At 41.9% G+C, this 16,180-nt stretch overlaps 1 protein-coding gene across 20 annotated transcripts in view; it reads right to left on the bottom strand.

Annotated features, from left to right (window-relative positions):
• The window catches only part of PTPRF (protein tyrosine phosphatase receptor type F), a 1,173,234-nt gene that overhangs the window by 209,123 nt on the left and 947,931 nt on the right, over positions 1 to 16,180 (bottom strand). The window lies entirely within an intron of this gene.

Genomic DNA, 16,180 nt, shown 5'->3' with positions numbered 1-16,180 from the left:
CTAAAAACGCATGCATATTTTGATGCTTTTTTTGCCACAAGATGTGGTTTTTTGGGCCACAGGGTTCATTTTTGTGGTTCCGACAAAACTACAACATGCGGACATACCCTTAGGCTATGTTCTCACACATGGAGTTTTTGCAGGGTTTTTTTGGTGCATTTTTCTGGCAGAAATAAAGCTGCATTTTACAGTATCAGCAAACGCAATGAGCTATGTTCAGAAATCTCATGTAGACACTTTTTTTGTGACTGAATTTGAGCACTGTGTTTTTAAACATCTGCAGCATGTCAATTCTTTCAGCAGTTGTTTCTTTTCACGCTTTTTTTTACCAGTTGAAAGTAATGAGAAACTGCAAAACCACTAAAAAAATTTGGTGACTAAAGCTAATTCTTTATAAACAAATCACATATAATCCCTGAAAAATAATGTTAACAAACCAAGCAACTATTTGCTGCATTTTATTTGTAGCATTCTTACTGCTAAGGCCATGTGCGCATGGGAGAAAATAACTTTCGGATTTTGCTGTGGATTTTCTAGATTTTACAGATAAATCCGCAGGTTTGCGCAAGTACAGACACTCCCCATGTTATCCTATGGGACATGGGGAGTGCTGTATCAATGCTGCGCATGTCCCGCAGCCGCACGTAACTGCATGTCAATTATTCATGCGGAATTATCTGCGGATGTCCCGCCTTTCCACTATGGAAATACAGGGTGGGATGTCCGCACAAATTCCACACAAAATCCGCACTGTTTCCACAGGTTTACCACAACAATTTTGCAGAAATACTGCATCAATGGATAGCTGCGAATTTCGGGGCGTTGCTATGTGCACCTGCGGAAATACCTGCAGATAAGTTCGCAGGAACGTTCTCCTGTGGTCACATAGCCTAAAGCGGGCTTTACATGCTACAATATATCTAACGATGTGTCGGCGGGGTCACATCGTAAGTGACGCACATCCGGCATCATTAGTGATATTGTAGTGTGTGAAACCTACGTGCGATTGAACGAATAAACGTTGATTGCATACACGTCATTCAAAACCTAAAAATTGAACGTCGGGTTGTTCAATGTTCCCGAGGCAGCACACATCGCAGTGTGTGACACCCCGGGAACGATGAACACAGCTTACCTGCGTCCCGCGGCTCCCGCCGGCTATGCGGAAGGAAGGAGGTTGGCAGGATGTTTACGTCCCACTCATCTCCGCCCCTTCGCTTCTATTGGCCGGCTGCCGTGTGACGTCGCTGTGACGCTGAACGTCCCTCCCACTCCAGGAAGTGGATGTTCGTTGCCCACATCGAGGTCGTATGGAAGGGTAAGTATGTGTGATGGGGGTTAATCGTTTGTGCGAAACGGTCAACAAATTGAACGTGCCACACATACGGTGGGGGCGGGTACGATAGCATACGATATTGTATGCTTAATTGTAAGGTGTAAATCCGGCTTAAGAGTGAAGGTTTTTTTGTTTGCAGAAAAAAAAAGAAGTAGAGGCTAACAATTCAAATCGTTTCAGGATAGTCAAAAGTATATATAAAGTGAAAAAAACAATCCCTTTAAAATTCTGTTTTATTAAATACTTCTTAAAATTTCCCAAGTGATTCACCTGTACAGAAAATATCACGGGTAGTATAAATATACACCAGGGATGCCACCCCTAATCAGAGGAAATTATGATACAATAAAGAACAACAAGTTTGAGTATGGGGTCCCAAGAGGGATTAAAGTGACCCTATTATGGACCTACCACCTCACTCCTTCCTACCGACGGAGGTAATACCGCCTTAACGTAACTGGGCGCCCCCGTTCCTCGGTGGCTATCCCTCACTTACCCTGATAAATTCCCTACCATATAAGGACAAATGAGAGTGCCTATGCAAAATACTAAAATTATTGGTTGGCCTTATTAACCCTCAATAGATCTCAAAAAGAGGGCAAAGGTTAAGACATTATAATACCCTGTTACTCATATCCATTTAATATGCTCCAATTTACATGGTCATTGATTTATATACAGGGGTTACAGATCCATAAACCAGACCAACCTAAACAATATGTTTAACTTGCATTCAGCAACTCCCATACCCTGGAATAATACCAGTATATACACCTATTATAAATGACTAAATATTATATAAGGTAAAATATTAACTTCCCTTTTTTAAGTGCATCTGCACTGCCTCGACGCGTTTCTCTGCCCTCTAATCCGGTTCATCAGGAGGCCCAGGAAGAAAAAGGGGAACAATTCAATGGTGATACATGTCTCCTTATGGCAGCCAAAAAAAAAGTAGACCTGCAAAAATACTGCATGTGAACATACCCAAAGACAAGTTTCCACAATGAATATTTGGAGGTTTTTTTTTGCTCCATATTTAATTGTACACAAAAAGGATAATATTACAGCTCCAGCAAAGTGTATGGCGTTCATATAAATCTCGTGCCCACTGTGTTTGTTTTTTAAAACACCACTGAAATTGACCCTGGTGCAGTTTTGAAATCTGCAAACAATTAAAAACATACGTAGCACTAAGGCTAGTTTCACACTTGCGTTGGACGGCTTCCGTAGCATTGGGTCGTGTGACAGATGCAACGGATGCGTTAAATATAGTGGCACAACGCAATGCTACGGATTGTACAAAATAACGGAAAGCGTTATTTCTTTATTTATTTTCTTCTTCTTTACAGTACCGGCAGCCGACTATTGTGAATGATTAGCTGATCGCTCTTAATAGCCGGCGGCCGAGCGCTATAACATGCCGGCGTCCGGGCGATCAGCTGAGTGCCCTGACATGCCGGCGGCCGAGCGCTCAGCTGAGTGCCCTGACATGCCGGCGGCCGAGCGCTCAGCTGAGTGCCCTGACATGCCGGCGGCCCAGCGCTCCGCTGAGTGCCCTGACATGCCGGCGGCCCAGCGCTCCGCTGAGTGCCCTGACATGCCGGCGGCCGAGCGCTCAGCTGAGTGCCCTGACATGCCGGCGGCCGAGCGCTCCGCTGAGTGCCCTGACATGCCGGCGGCCGAGCGCTCAGCTGAGTGCCCTGACATGCCGGCGGCCGAGCGCTCAGCTGAGTGCCCTGACATGCCGGCGGCCGAGCGCTCAGCTGAATGTTCGGCCACCGAGAAATAAAATAAAGTTTGTGATTTAAAAAAAAAAAAAAAAAAAAGGAGCATGCGCAGTGAAAAATAAAGGTTTCCGTTGCTCAAAAAAACGTTACATGCAGCGTTCCATCCGCCCGGCGCAGCGTCAAAATAACGACGCTGCGTCGTCCAGCGGATGCAACGCTGACACTTGCGTTACAGTGCGTCGTCCATACAAGTCTATGGAGAATAGCACAGTGCGTTAATGGACTGCGCTATTCTCCATAGTGACGGACTGCGCTGAACGCAAGTGTGAAAGTAGCCTTACAAGACTGTCAAAATGTTATCAAAGCAGCAGGGAGTATCCAAAACAAAGCAGCTTTGTGTAAACATCATATACCAAAAAAAAAAAAGACAAAAACTGCATAAAACAAAACGACGATAAAAAGGGACATAAAAAAAACACTTCGTAATGCAAGGATAAAGCTCAATAAACCTAATTTAGCCTAAGAAATAATGCACCGTAAATAAAGCATAAAGGATAGAAGAATATAATCTTTCCTGGGCTGAATGACTGGAGCTTTCTTAGATTGTAGCGCTTGATATATTCATATATTTTACAGTCCCTGACAATGTTACCCAGTAATATTATATACGTGCCCTATTCATATGTATGAATAAATCCAGAACGCTATACTGTATAAATCTATACATAACCCATGAAATAAAGCAACGTGCTCTGCCACTAGATAAACAATGGCATTCTCTTCTCATCTCTAAAGGTCAATCAATTTTATCACAATGCTCCAAGAAAGGTTTCTTGGGTAACTCAAGTAATAAACAGCCATGGAAAAGGATAAAACAAATTACTGCGCTGCACGGACTGCAGCGAAACGCAGTGACTTTACTATGAGGCCCGGACATGATGCAAAGCAGAAATGAAAGCGAACAGCTCCGCAGGTGAATGGGTTTCCTCTATATACTGCTTCACTAAACCTCGATTCAGGGGATTAGCTGGGGGAGTGCGTCTGCTGAGGGGAAGTGAGCACATACAACCAAGGCTGATTTGGACACTAAGATATAGTGTTAGGCTATGTGCCCACGCTAGAATGTCCCTGCGGATTTTTTTGCCTGAAAATCCGCGACTTTCGCGGCAAATCCGCACCCGCGGATTTGCCGCGGATTTTGATGCGGATTTTTTTTTTTTTTTTTTTCCCATTCAAAGCCAAAAATCCGCACCAAATCTGCACCAAACAATTGACATGCTGCAGATTTTTCCGCATCAAAATCCGCGGCAAATCCGCCGCGGAAAAATCCGCAGCATGGGCACAGCATTTCCAAAATGCCATTGAAATGGCTTGGAAGTGCTGCTGCTGCAGATTTTCGGCAAATCCGCGGTAAATCCGCGGCAAAATCCGCGGTAAATCCGCGGTAAATCCTGTAGCGTGGGCACATAGCCTTAGGGCTCATTGACACTTCCGATTTTTCCACGTACGAAAAAAACCGCAATAATTATAAAATGTATTTATTTTATTTATTTAACCAGGGGGTGACTAAAGCATGACCGGAGCATGACCGGAGCACGGCTGGAGGGAGATCAGAGGGCGATCAAAATGTGACCAGAGGGCGACAAAAGGGTGACAAAAGGGGCGATCAGAGGGTGACCAGAGGGCGATCAGAGGGTGATCAGAGGGAGACCAGAGGGTGACCAGAGAGTGATCAGGGGGCGACCAGAGTGTGACGAGAGAGTGACCAGAGGGCGATCAGAGGGTTACCAGAGAGTGACCAGAAGGTGACCAGAGAGTGACCAGAAGGTGACCAGAGAGTGACCAGGGGGGCGATCAGAGAGTGACCAGAAGGTGACCAGAGATTGACCAGGGGCCGATCAGAGGGCGACCAGAGAGTGACCAAAGTGCGATCAGACACTGAACAGAGAGTGACCAGAGTGCGATCAGAGACTGAACAGAGGGCAATCAGAGGGCAATTAGAGAGCGACCAGAGTGCAACCAGAGACTGAACAGAGGGCGATTAGAGGGCGACCAGAGAGTGACCAGGGGGCGATCAGAGGGAGATCAGAAGATGACCAGACAGTGATCAGAGGGAGACTACAGGGTTACCAGAGGGAGATCAGAGGGACACCACAGGGCGATCAGATGGAGATCAGAGGGCGACCAGAGGCTAACCAGAGGGAGACTAGAAGGAGACCAGAGGCAGATCAGGGGAGATAAGAGCATAACCAGAGCGAGACCAGAGAGCAGCTATTTTCTCTCAAATGGGGAGAAGTTAAAAAGAAATTATAAATTTGCCATTTTTGATCTGTCCCTCGGATGAAAATCGGACATGCCTCCGCAATTTTCTGTGGATTCGGTCTGAGCAAAAATTCCAGACAAGTTAATGACACCATAAACTATCACAGGTACGAGTGCTATCTGTGAAAAACACCGATAACACTCATACACAAAAATGAGAGGTCTGAATGAGCACTTAGCGTAGAAAACTAACTTTTAGCCCAGGTAAAGGATGGTACAGCAACATCAAGTTTTTGCATTATGTGTGCTAATGTTTCCCTACAATATTAATGATTTTCCCTGGATTATAGCAAATATGTGATTACAGGTTTCCATCTCTCCATATGGGGGTTTCTGGGGTAAATAGTAAATGTGGTAGTAAAAGCCATTAAAGCCGAGAATCACATCTGATCATTTTTACAGAAGATTTATCATTGCCTTGCTGCTGTTCTGACGGTCCTGGTGCTAATTGTCAGTAATGATTAGAAGGCTTTGTTCACACTAGAAAAAAGGATTTTTCTCAAGAAATTTCTTGAGTCTGAAAGATTACCGCACTTGCGGTCAAAAACCACACCAACACCGCACCGAAAACCGCATGTGGTTTTACCGCTTTTTTTTGTGTTTTTTCCGCAGGTTGGTCCCTGCATTATTTTACCATTATCTATGGCAAAAACCGCAGGTACCTGCAGAAAAGAAGTGACTGCTCATTCTTTTTCTCAAGAAATTCTGCAGAAAGAATGATCTGGAGAAAAAACTGCCGTCAGCACACAGCTATTTTTTTTTCCGTCTGCAGAAAAATTACAACCATTTTCTCAAGAAATTTCTGCAGCAAAACTGCAAAAAAAAATAAAAAAAACGCAGGTAAAAACGCAGTGTGTAAACAAGGCCTTATCTTGATGTCGGTCGTTTACACCTGGAGGAGAAACACAGGAACTGTAGGGAAATTAGTCCCAGGTTATGGTTTCGCCTCCGATCGCTTTACACAATCCGGAGCAGATATCATAGATCACAAGGGTAAACAATCACATTCCAGTTCAGATAGAAAACAAATGAATGAAATGGAAATAAACAGATGATATGTGTCACCAGATCGCAGAGGTTTGATGGGATCCACTGACAGTTTTTAGGATCAGACTGTGATTAAAATTGGAGGTTAACCAGAGAAGTCACCAAGATCAGCGAAACTTAGCAGCTGCTTATTTCTCGCTTTTTGTTAAAAGTGAATGGAGGCGTGAGGAGAAGCGGTCAGCGGAAAGTACACGGTAAAGTGTGCGACTCCTTAGTGGACCCTTCCACCCACAAACAAATAGACACTTGATTTAAGAAGGGCAAAGTCATTGTGTGAAGATTAGACAATAGAAAACCTCAGAATACAAACTATTTCCCAGTGAGATTGGATCAGCCCAGACACAGGCCGGGATTTAATCTAGTATCTCGTCATTTTTATATCTTAAAATGTAGTAAATCAATATAATGCTCATAAATATTCAGGGCTGTTTGTATTCTCAATGTAAATGATACTCCGTTAAATCGATACAAAGCAAATCCATCACTTCCTATAACAAAATGACTGCAACTGTATCCAGTCTCCAGGTATGGAGGAGGCAGCGCGACACCGGGATCCATCAACACCGAAATATCCACACAAACCATAGACCATAACAGGAGAGATCGGTATTAATGTGATCTATGGATAACTGAGTGCTACAAAGAAAACAGCTACGTTTAGCTGGAATTAAACTTCATTAAATCAGCTCCATTCACTATAATATCACCTCACAGGAATCCGACCCAAGGTAGAGGGTGAAAACACATGATAAAATGGTTATTTAAAAGACTCAATTTAATTATGGCAGAAACAGTAATAATAAAATTAAGGAGAATAAGTTCTTATCGTATTTAAAACTGGAAAACTGCACTAAAAGCAAGAATATAACTATAATACTACCCTTTATGTACAAACCGATATCTACTGCTCCTATGTACAAAAAGATATCTACTATAATACTGCTCCTTTATACAATAATATAACTGCTATAATACTGCTCCTATGTACAAGCATATAACTACTATAATACTGCTCCTATGTACAAGAATATAACTACTATAATACTGCCTCCTATGTACAAGAATATAACTACTATAATACTGCCTCTATGTACAAGAATATAACTACTATAATACTGCCCCTATGTGCAAGAATATAACTACTATAATACTGCCCCTATGTACAAGAATATAACTACTATAATACTGCTCCTATGTACAAGAATATAACTACTATAATACTGCCTCCTATGTACAAGAATATAACTACTATAATACTGCTCCTATGTACAAGAATATAACTACTATAATACTGCTCCTATGTACAAGAATATAACTACGGTACTATAATACTGCTCCTATGTACAAAATGATATCTACTATAATACTGCTCCTTTATACAATATAACTGCTATAATACTGCTCCTATGTACAAGAATATAACTACTATAATACTGCCTCTATGTACAAGAATATAACTGCTATAATACTGCTCCTATGTACAAGCATATAACTACTATAATACTGCCTCCTATGTACAAGAATATAACTACTATAATACTGCCTCTATGTACAAGAATATAACTACTATAATACTGCCCCTATGTACAAGAATATAACTACTATAATACTGCCCCTATGTACAAGAATATAACTACTATAATACTGCTCCTATGTACAAGAATATAACTACTATAATACTGCCCCTATGTACAAGAATATAACTACTATAATACTGCTCCTATGTACAAGAATATAACTACTATAATACTGCCTCCTATGTACAAGAATATAACTACTATAATACTGCTCCTATGTACAAGAATATAACTACTATAATACTGCTCCTATGTACAAGAATATAACTACTATAATACTGCTCCTATGTACAAAATGATATCTACTATAATAAGGCTCCTTTATACAATATAACTGCTATAATACTGCTCCTATGTACAAGAATATAACTACTATAATACTGCCTCTATGTACAAGAATATAACTGCTATAATACTGCTCCTATGTACAAGCATATAACTACTATAATACTGCCTCCTATGTACAAGAATATAACTACTATAATACTGCTCCTATGTACAAGAATATAACTACTATAATACTGCTCCTATGTACAAGAATATAACTACTATAATACTGCTCCTATGTACAAAATGATATCTACTATAATAAGGCTCCTTTATACAATATAACTGCTATAATACTGCTCCTATGTACAAGAATATAACTACTATAATACTGCCTCTATGTACAAGAATATAACTGCTATAATACTGCTCCTATGTACAAGAATATAACTACTATAATACTGCCCCTATGTACAAGAATATAACTACTATAATACTGCCCCTATGTACAAGAATATAACTACTATAATACTGCCTCCTATGTACAAGAATATAACTACTATAATACTGCTCCTATGTACAAGAATATAACTACTATAATACTGCTCCTATGTACAAGAATATAACTACTATAATACTGCCCCTATGTACAAGAATATAACTACTATAATACTGCCCCTATGTACAAGAATATAACTACTATAATACTGCTCCTATGTACAAGAATATAACTACTATAATACTGCTCCTATGTACAAGAATATAACTACTATAATACTGCTCCTATGTACAAAATGATATCTACTATAATACTGCTCCTTTATACAATAATATAACTGCTATAATACTGCTCCTATGTACAAGCATATAAGTACTATAATACTGCTCCTTTATACAATAATATTACTATAATACTGCCTCCTATGTACAAGAATATAACTACTATAATACTGCTCCTATGTACAAGAATAGAACTACTATAATACTGCCCCCTATGTACAAGAATATAACTACTATAATACTGATCCTTTATACAATCATATTACTATAATACTGCCACCTATGTACAAGAATATAACTACTATAATACTGCTCCAATGTACAAGAAAATAACTGCTTTAATACTGCCCCCTATGTACAAGAATATATCTACGATAATACTGATACTATGTACAAGATTATAACTACTATAATACTGCCCTTATGTACAAGAATATAACTACTATAATACTGCCCTTATATACAAGAATATAACTACTATAATACTGCCCTTATATACAAGAATATAACTACGATACTATTGCTCCTATAGACAAAAAAATAACAACTATAAAACTGTTCTTATGTACAAAAATAAAACGACTATAATACCTACTGGTCAATTTCACCCCAAATATCTGTTTAAAGAAATTATGCTAGTATTATTTGCTACATCGACGATTACGGTAGTCAAGACGAGCGCATAGCTTTGGATGCGAAAGAATCGGATGTGATATGCTAATGACACTCCGCTCAAGCTCTGCTGCGAGTGAAAGCTGGGTATTATTCATTGTGATCCGATTCTTTTGCATGCGAGAATTAGACCACAGGTGCGGGGAAGATGGTGAGATTAAAGGAGTTGTCCACTACTTTTAGGGTATGTGCTCATGATCAGGACTCGCTGTGTCCTGGAAGCAGCGGGTCCTGACCTGTGGGTCCGCAAGTCTCCTCCGCAGAACGCAGCAGCTCGTACCCATGATCAGGGTTCGGGGAGCTGCGGTCTCTTGCTTGTGTTCTCTCTACAGAGGATGAATGCATATCCGCAGCATATAACTGACATGCTGCGGCTTGGAAAGCCGCATCGCAGGTTGGTGTTTGCTGCGGAAAAAACAAACACAGTGGGCAGGAGATTTCTATAAATCCAATCCACTGTGCTTGTACTGCACAATGCAGCGTTTTGGACGCAGCAAAAACACGCTAAATCCAAAACACTGCAAATACTGATCGTGGGCACGCAGCCTAACATTGAAGGCTGATCCTTCGGATAGGCCATCAATGTCTGATTGGCCGGGGTTCAACACCATGCAACCCCGCCGATCAGCTCTTCTCAGTGCCAGTAGTGGCCAGAAACGCTCAGTTCCAGAGCTGCCCCGTCAACTGATAGCGGCCGGGTACTGCACATCTGCTTCACATTCAAATCAATAGGAAGCGGATGTGCAGTACCCGGCCGCAGCTGCCATCAGAAGACACCAAAAAACGAGTCAAAAACAAAAAATGTGTGTGTTATTTCCTGGCCATAGGCTGCATTTTTCATGCAGAAAAAAAAAGGTATAAAAAAAGCTACATGTGAACATAACCTTACACTATTGCTCTATATATAATGTCCTACACTAGGAATGTTGTGCTGGAAGCCCGATTGGCAACAATTTCTGGACCACTGGATGCCACTTTATTGTGCCTAATGGACAGGACTATAGCACTGTGTGTCGGGGAATACATCACATCTGACTGATATGTAATGGAAACTGCAGTTATGAAAAACCCCTGGCAATTATTTTACAATTCTTCCTTCTGATAGCTTCGTCATAAATCACCAGTTATCAAAACATGTTTTGCTCTTAGGGAAACAAACAAATAACTGAAAAGAAATAAATACATTTTGCGGCGTTTGTCACGGGGTGAAGCGGTGTCACCGGAGAGTGACAAATGAGGCGGCTGCACCGTTTTACAGCAGCCTCTTGCTTTTCTGCGAGCGGCAGTGTCCCTCCTTGGGGAGGCCGCATGTTCCACAATTCTTGGAAAGTTCTTGATGCCAAACTCTTTATGCTGAAGTTCATTGCTTGACTTGACAAAAATACCGCATAATTCAGGCCAGAAAAACTGCTGCAAAAATAACAAACGGAGATAAGTGAAGATTAAAGTGTTTAACCCTCCGCTGGTGCCAATCTGCAGTGACCCTTCAGGTAGAGGCGGCGGCTCGTTTTACAAGTTCAGTTTAATCTCGTGCCAGCGCTGGATTACAAGGAAATAATTGGGGCTATGAAAGATTTGGCAAGAAAAAAAAAAAGGAAAGCAAGAAAAACACATGAAAAGCTTATCCTCCAGCAGATCTCCAGCCTTATGGAGGGTCATTCTCTTTGTGCAGCAGCTTCCTGTTAATTACCTGTGGATTATGATCTTAATGTCCTTGTTTTAATGAAAAAAAAAAAAAAATAATCCTTCCGTGTACTAACTGTAGCGGCGATTATAATATATATATATATATATATATATATATATATATTATATATTTTTTTTTTTATTATTATTTTCCTTTTTTTTTTTTCATCGCCGGAGTGGTGCTTTAAACCAAAGTCCCCTGCCCCTGGTCTTATACTCGTCTGCCGTCATCTTTATCTGTTTCCAGCATTGCTCCGGTGTGTTTCATGGTCACAACTCAATACAAATCTATGAGAGCCTCATTCTTGCTCTCATAGGCTTGCATTAGGACCTTATTACGTAACTTGTGACCAGTCAGAATTTACGGGCACGAAATGGCACTGCGGGACCAGAACAACGTCCCCAAAAAAAAAAAAAAAAGAAGACAAATGTCAAGTGGTTTCTGGCAATTTAAGGTCACAGCGTTTGGCTGCACAAAATGCTCCCTGAGTTTCTGTTATTCCTGCTGTTAGTATTCATTGTACTAGGTAGCTTTCCTGCTGGATTTTTATCTATTCCTCTTTAGGACCCAGCAGAGCCCTCCTTTCGTGCAGCTGCTGATTATCAGTATTCCCCTTGTGTTTAAAAACTCCCATCTTCCCTAGACTGGAGCTGATGGTATTATACAGTTCTGGTTGCAAGCAGGTGGCTTGTACGCAGCTGTGATGTGGTTGCTGTAACTTTGCTGAACCAGAGTCATCTGTGGATAAGTAGTTCATGCATTTTCCCCCTGTATGCCCACCTTGTGTCTTCTATAGTGTTTAGTGGGGTTGATGAAGAGCTCATCCCATCCGTTCCCTATTTAGGGTCCAGCACTTGGAATACCTAGTGTCAGGTATCCGGCTCAGTGCATAGGTGCAGAACCTATCTAGAGTGGCGAGGGACCAGTGGTAGGTTTTGTCAGGTTTTCTCCCCTAGACGCAGCGTTTTCCTTCCCTTTTGCTTGGTACTTCCCCATGTCTAATGTAACAAAAACGGACTTGGATTTAAAGCACCACTCCAGCGCTGGAAAAACAAACAAACCAAAAACGCTGTAGTGGTGCTTTAAATAAGCAGTATAATAAATGGGGGAAGCACTAAGGTAGGATCAAGAGACTATGGTAAGGTGACAGGCTGGATTTCAGACTACTAAAGACTCCAACAGACCTGGATCTTAGCTGGAGTCATCAATTATACAGTTTTTCACTAATAAATGAATAAATAAATAAAAAGACTAAATCAAAAAACAACCTTGTTAGTCTGGCAGTGACTTATCTCCCAAAAGAACAAATGCAAGCATGCGTGACTTTTCTCTCTTATGTCATCTGCTGTCAGGGAACAGTAAGGCCGCCCCCCCCCCCCCCCCCCCCCGGCACATATTAGGTCTCCTCAAATCCAGCTGGTTTGGGTCAATGTTTATCTAATGGGCTTGGCCACGTTTATGTCGGGTTCACATGTCGTACACGTGGCCATTAGACACGATAGGTTACATGCCCTTCTACGCACACAGAACAAATGATAACGAGGCTGTTCTGTGTGCACAGAATATCGCGCTGATCTGTTTACACAGGACGAGGAGCTGCCAACAACAAGAACTTTTAAAGAGCAACTAAACCTTAATAACAGTTTTAATTTATATATATATTTTTAATGCATGAGGATTGGAGGGGATCATCCCTCTCACCCCCACACAATGCCCATAGGTAACAGAAGCCCACAGCGGAGTACCGATTAAACAGAGAGCAAAGTCTTACAATAAAAAGGATACTCAGATATGTAGCAAGTTATCATGGTTTAGTTACACTTAAAGCCAGATAAAGGGGTTGTCTGGGATGTAATGAAAGGCCTGTAGTCCCGATGTATGCCTCATGCAGGTTGGTGGCCACACGTTGCAGAATGCTGAAAAGTTACAGTGTGCAAACTGTCACAAGTTCCCTGTACTCCCCGTGCAGCAGTCACAGGACCGACCGCATGTGAGCAATTTGCATTCTTGAATTTACATGACGACTAGTCTTACCGGGCTGCTGTAAATAGAAGAGAATTGAGATTAGACAGAAAAGTCTAGTCGGCATGTGACCATACGTTTGCTAAGTGCGCACATGCAGCCACGTAACTGCCCCCGTACATGGGGATTACAGAGAACGTATGACAGTATGCAAACGGCTAAACTATTAGTCTGCCATGTGCAGGCACATAGACTTAATTTCAACCCAGACAACCTCTTTAATAATCATTACACGGATAACGCTCAATTGTTGGGCGCGTGTCATGATTGTTTCCTTGTATGTTGAGACCAGTGACAGCCTTTTGGACTGGAGCCTCTCATCTGGTTCTTTTCATTTAAATGGGTTTCATTTCTTTTGGCACTTTAAAGGTTAATTGCCAGTTTTGCTACTGCAGTTTTTTCTAAGCAGTTCCTTGCTGAGTGATCAGCTGAACTTACTAAGTAGTCACGCCCTTCAGCTTCAAATAGTGGTGTATCCCAGCATTCCCTGCTGAAGATACAAACTCATTTGTATCCCGGCCGCCGTTGACGACGGTTCTGCAAGTCTAGCTCCTGTGCTCAGGCTATATGCTTTTGGTTGTAATATTCCCCCTGCTTGTCTTTGTTTCCCTGGTGTGTTGATACTGAAGCAGTTAGGTCCAGTGAACCCTACCTGCCCCTCACTAGTCAGGGTTACTATAGGGCCTTGAATTCTTGAGTGGAGACTGTATAGGAACTGGTGAGAAGAGAAGGGACAGTTGCAGGTGAGGTTAGGAGGTGCCCACCAACCTCTCTCACTAGTTCCAGGACCTCCCGTTGTTTTTGTGTCCCCTGTGCGCTCCTTTCTGGTGTTTTTTTTTGTGGTGCTTCAGACGCACATACGTCTGAACGCCTCTCGCCACGCTTGCTTCACCCAGAAAGCGCGACAAGCTGATAATAGGAAAAGAGCATCCCTATGAACATCCTTTTACCGCTTGTAAGCCCAACCAAGTGGGCCCTTGTATATATCCAGAGACATCTTTAGTAGATTTTATTTTCATGCAAGATAACCTATTTAACCCCATGATGTTGGACCTCTATCTGCCGGCATCGGGATTGTTGCTGGGACCTCAGTGTAGATTTTATAGATTGGAGCAGTCATATGATATTAACAATGTGATTGTTACATTATTACTTTTGGTTGTGAGGCCGTCTCTTTACATTACGGTGAAGAGATTTATTACATTTTCACTGCTTAATGCCGTCTCTTTCCATGATTTCTGATGCAGACGGTGGTGCATGGCGAACGCTTCAGAACCAATAATATCTTTATAATCTACAGCGTTGTGCGCATTACCCCCCATATCAATGCATCATATCTGTTCTGTTCCACATTGCTGCCGCTTCTCTGGTAATGACCTCACAAGTCAGATAAAATGAACAGGGCGGCTTGTTAATTAACTACAAAACGACCCATTGCCAGTCTGTGTTCTACAAGACGGATTGTGGTAATATGCCCCAGACTACATTAAATCCGGACAGAAATGCAGACTGGCTGTTTTGTACAATGTCTTATTATCAGCCGTGTTCCAGCGCTCTACGTGGCCTCTTCCGCTCTAATCAATCAAGGAGAGTCGTTAATTTGCATCTGTAAGTAACAGCAACAGACAATGAGACAAACGACGGAAAGAAAAAAAAAAAATGTCTCGCACTTTTCTTTATCCCTGGCTTCATCTACAACTGCAACATGACTGGAAGTTTTGGTGAAGCTCCGGGACACAGAGGGTTGAAGACATTTTATAGAAAATTCAATGGAGATGTACAATGTGCCAGTTGCAGAAGGGTTAGGTATCAATTCTGTCTATGGACACCAACACAAAACTACGGTAAAGTCCAAAGTCACCAATTTTGGAATGAGAGGGCTTAAGTTCCTAGCTATGGCACCATCAAACCACCTTAAATAGAACCAACCACCAGGAGTTTCTATATAAACTTAAGCCAGTGCTATACTGGTGCTATCAGGCTGATTCTATACATACCTTTAGCTGTGAGATTGGATGTATATTTTCTGAAATATAGGCAAATAAAATTTGTGACATACACTGCTATTTAATTGATAGCAACTACAGAATATCTAGTAGATAGGGGCGGGAATAACTAGCAAAACCCGACCCGTCTGCTGGCCTGTCCTTCCTCCCCTCTGTCCTTCCTACCCCTGTAACAGAGACAGTGGGAGGAAGGATAGGCCGGCAGATGGGCGGGAATAACTAGCAAAACCCTCCCTGGGTCCTGCAATGCCTCTTTACCTCTGCTGCAGTCTTATTTCATTGACTGGAATGAGGACATCATGTCGACAGTGCTGCAAGAAATCACTGAGCTCAGCAGCTTAAGCCATCTACATTGACCGGGCCAATGAGCTCAGAGATTGTCTGCAGCATTGTAGACGAGGCTGAAGCCAAATCAATAAAGGTTGACTAAATTAAAGGAGAACAAGTAAAATGTTATTTCATATGTCACTTAAAGGGAACCTGTCACCACTTTTCCGTCCTATAAGCTGCGGCCACCACCACCGGGCTTTTTTATACAGCATTCTAACATCACATCACAGCCCGCTGTGAGAACATAAACACTTTATAATACTCACCTAACGGTCACGCGTTTGGCCATATGGGCGTCTCCATTCTTTCGGCCATCTTCGTCCTCTTTCTGAAGCCTGTGTGCATGACGCGTCTACGTCATACACACTCGCCGGACCTGCGCAGGTGCACTACAATACTTTGATCTG

Source organism: Anomaloglossus baeobatrachus, chromosome 8 (genome assembly GCF_048569485.1).
Source record: "Anomaloglossus baeobatrachus isolate aAnoBae1 chromosome 8, aAnoBae1.hap1, whole genome shotgun sequence".
NCBI classification, from domain to species: Eukaryota; Metazoa; Chordata; class Amphibia; order Anura; family Aromobatidae; genus Anomaloglossus; species Anomaloglossus baeobatrachus.
The sequence above is the reverse complement of the archived record's forward strand: the minus strand, read 5'-3'. Positions and strand labels throughout refer to the sequence as shown.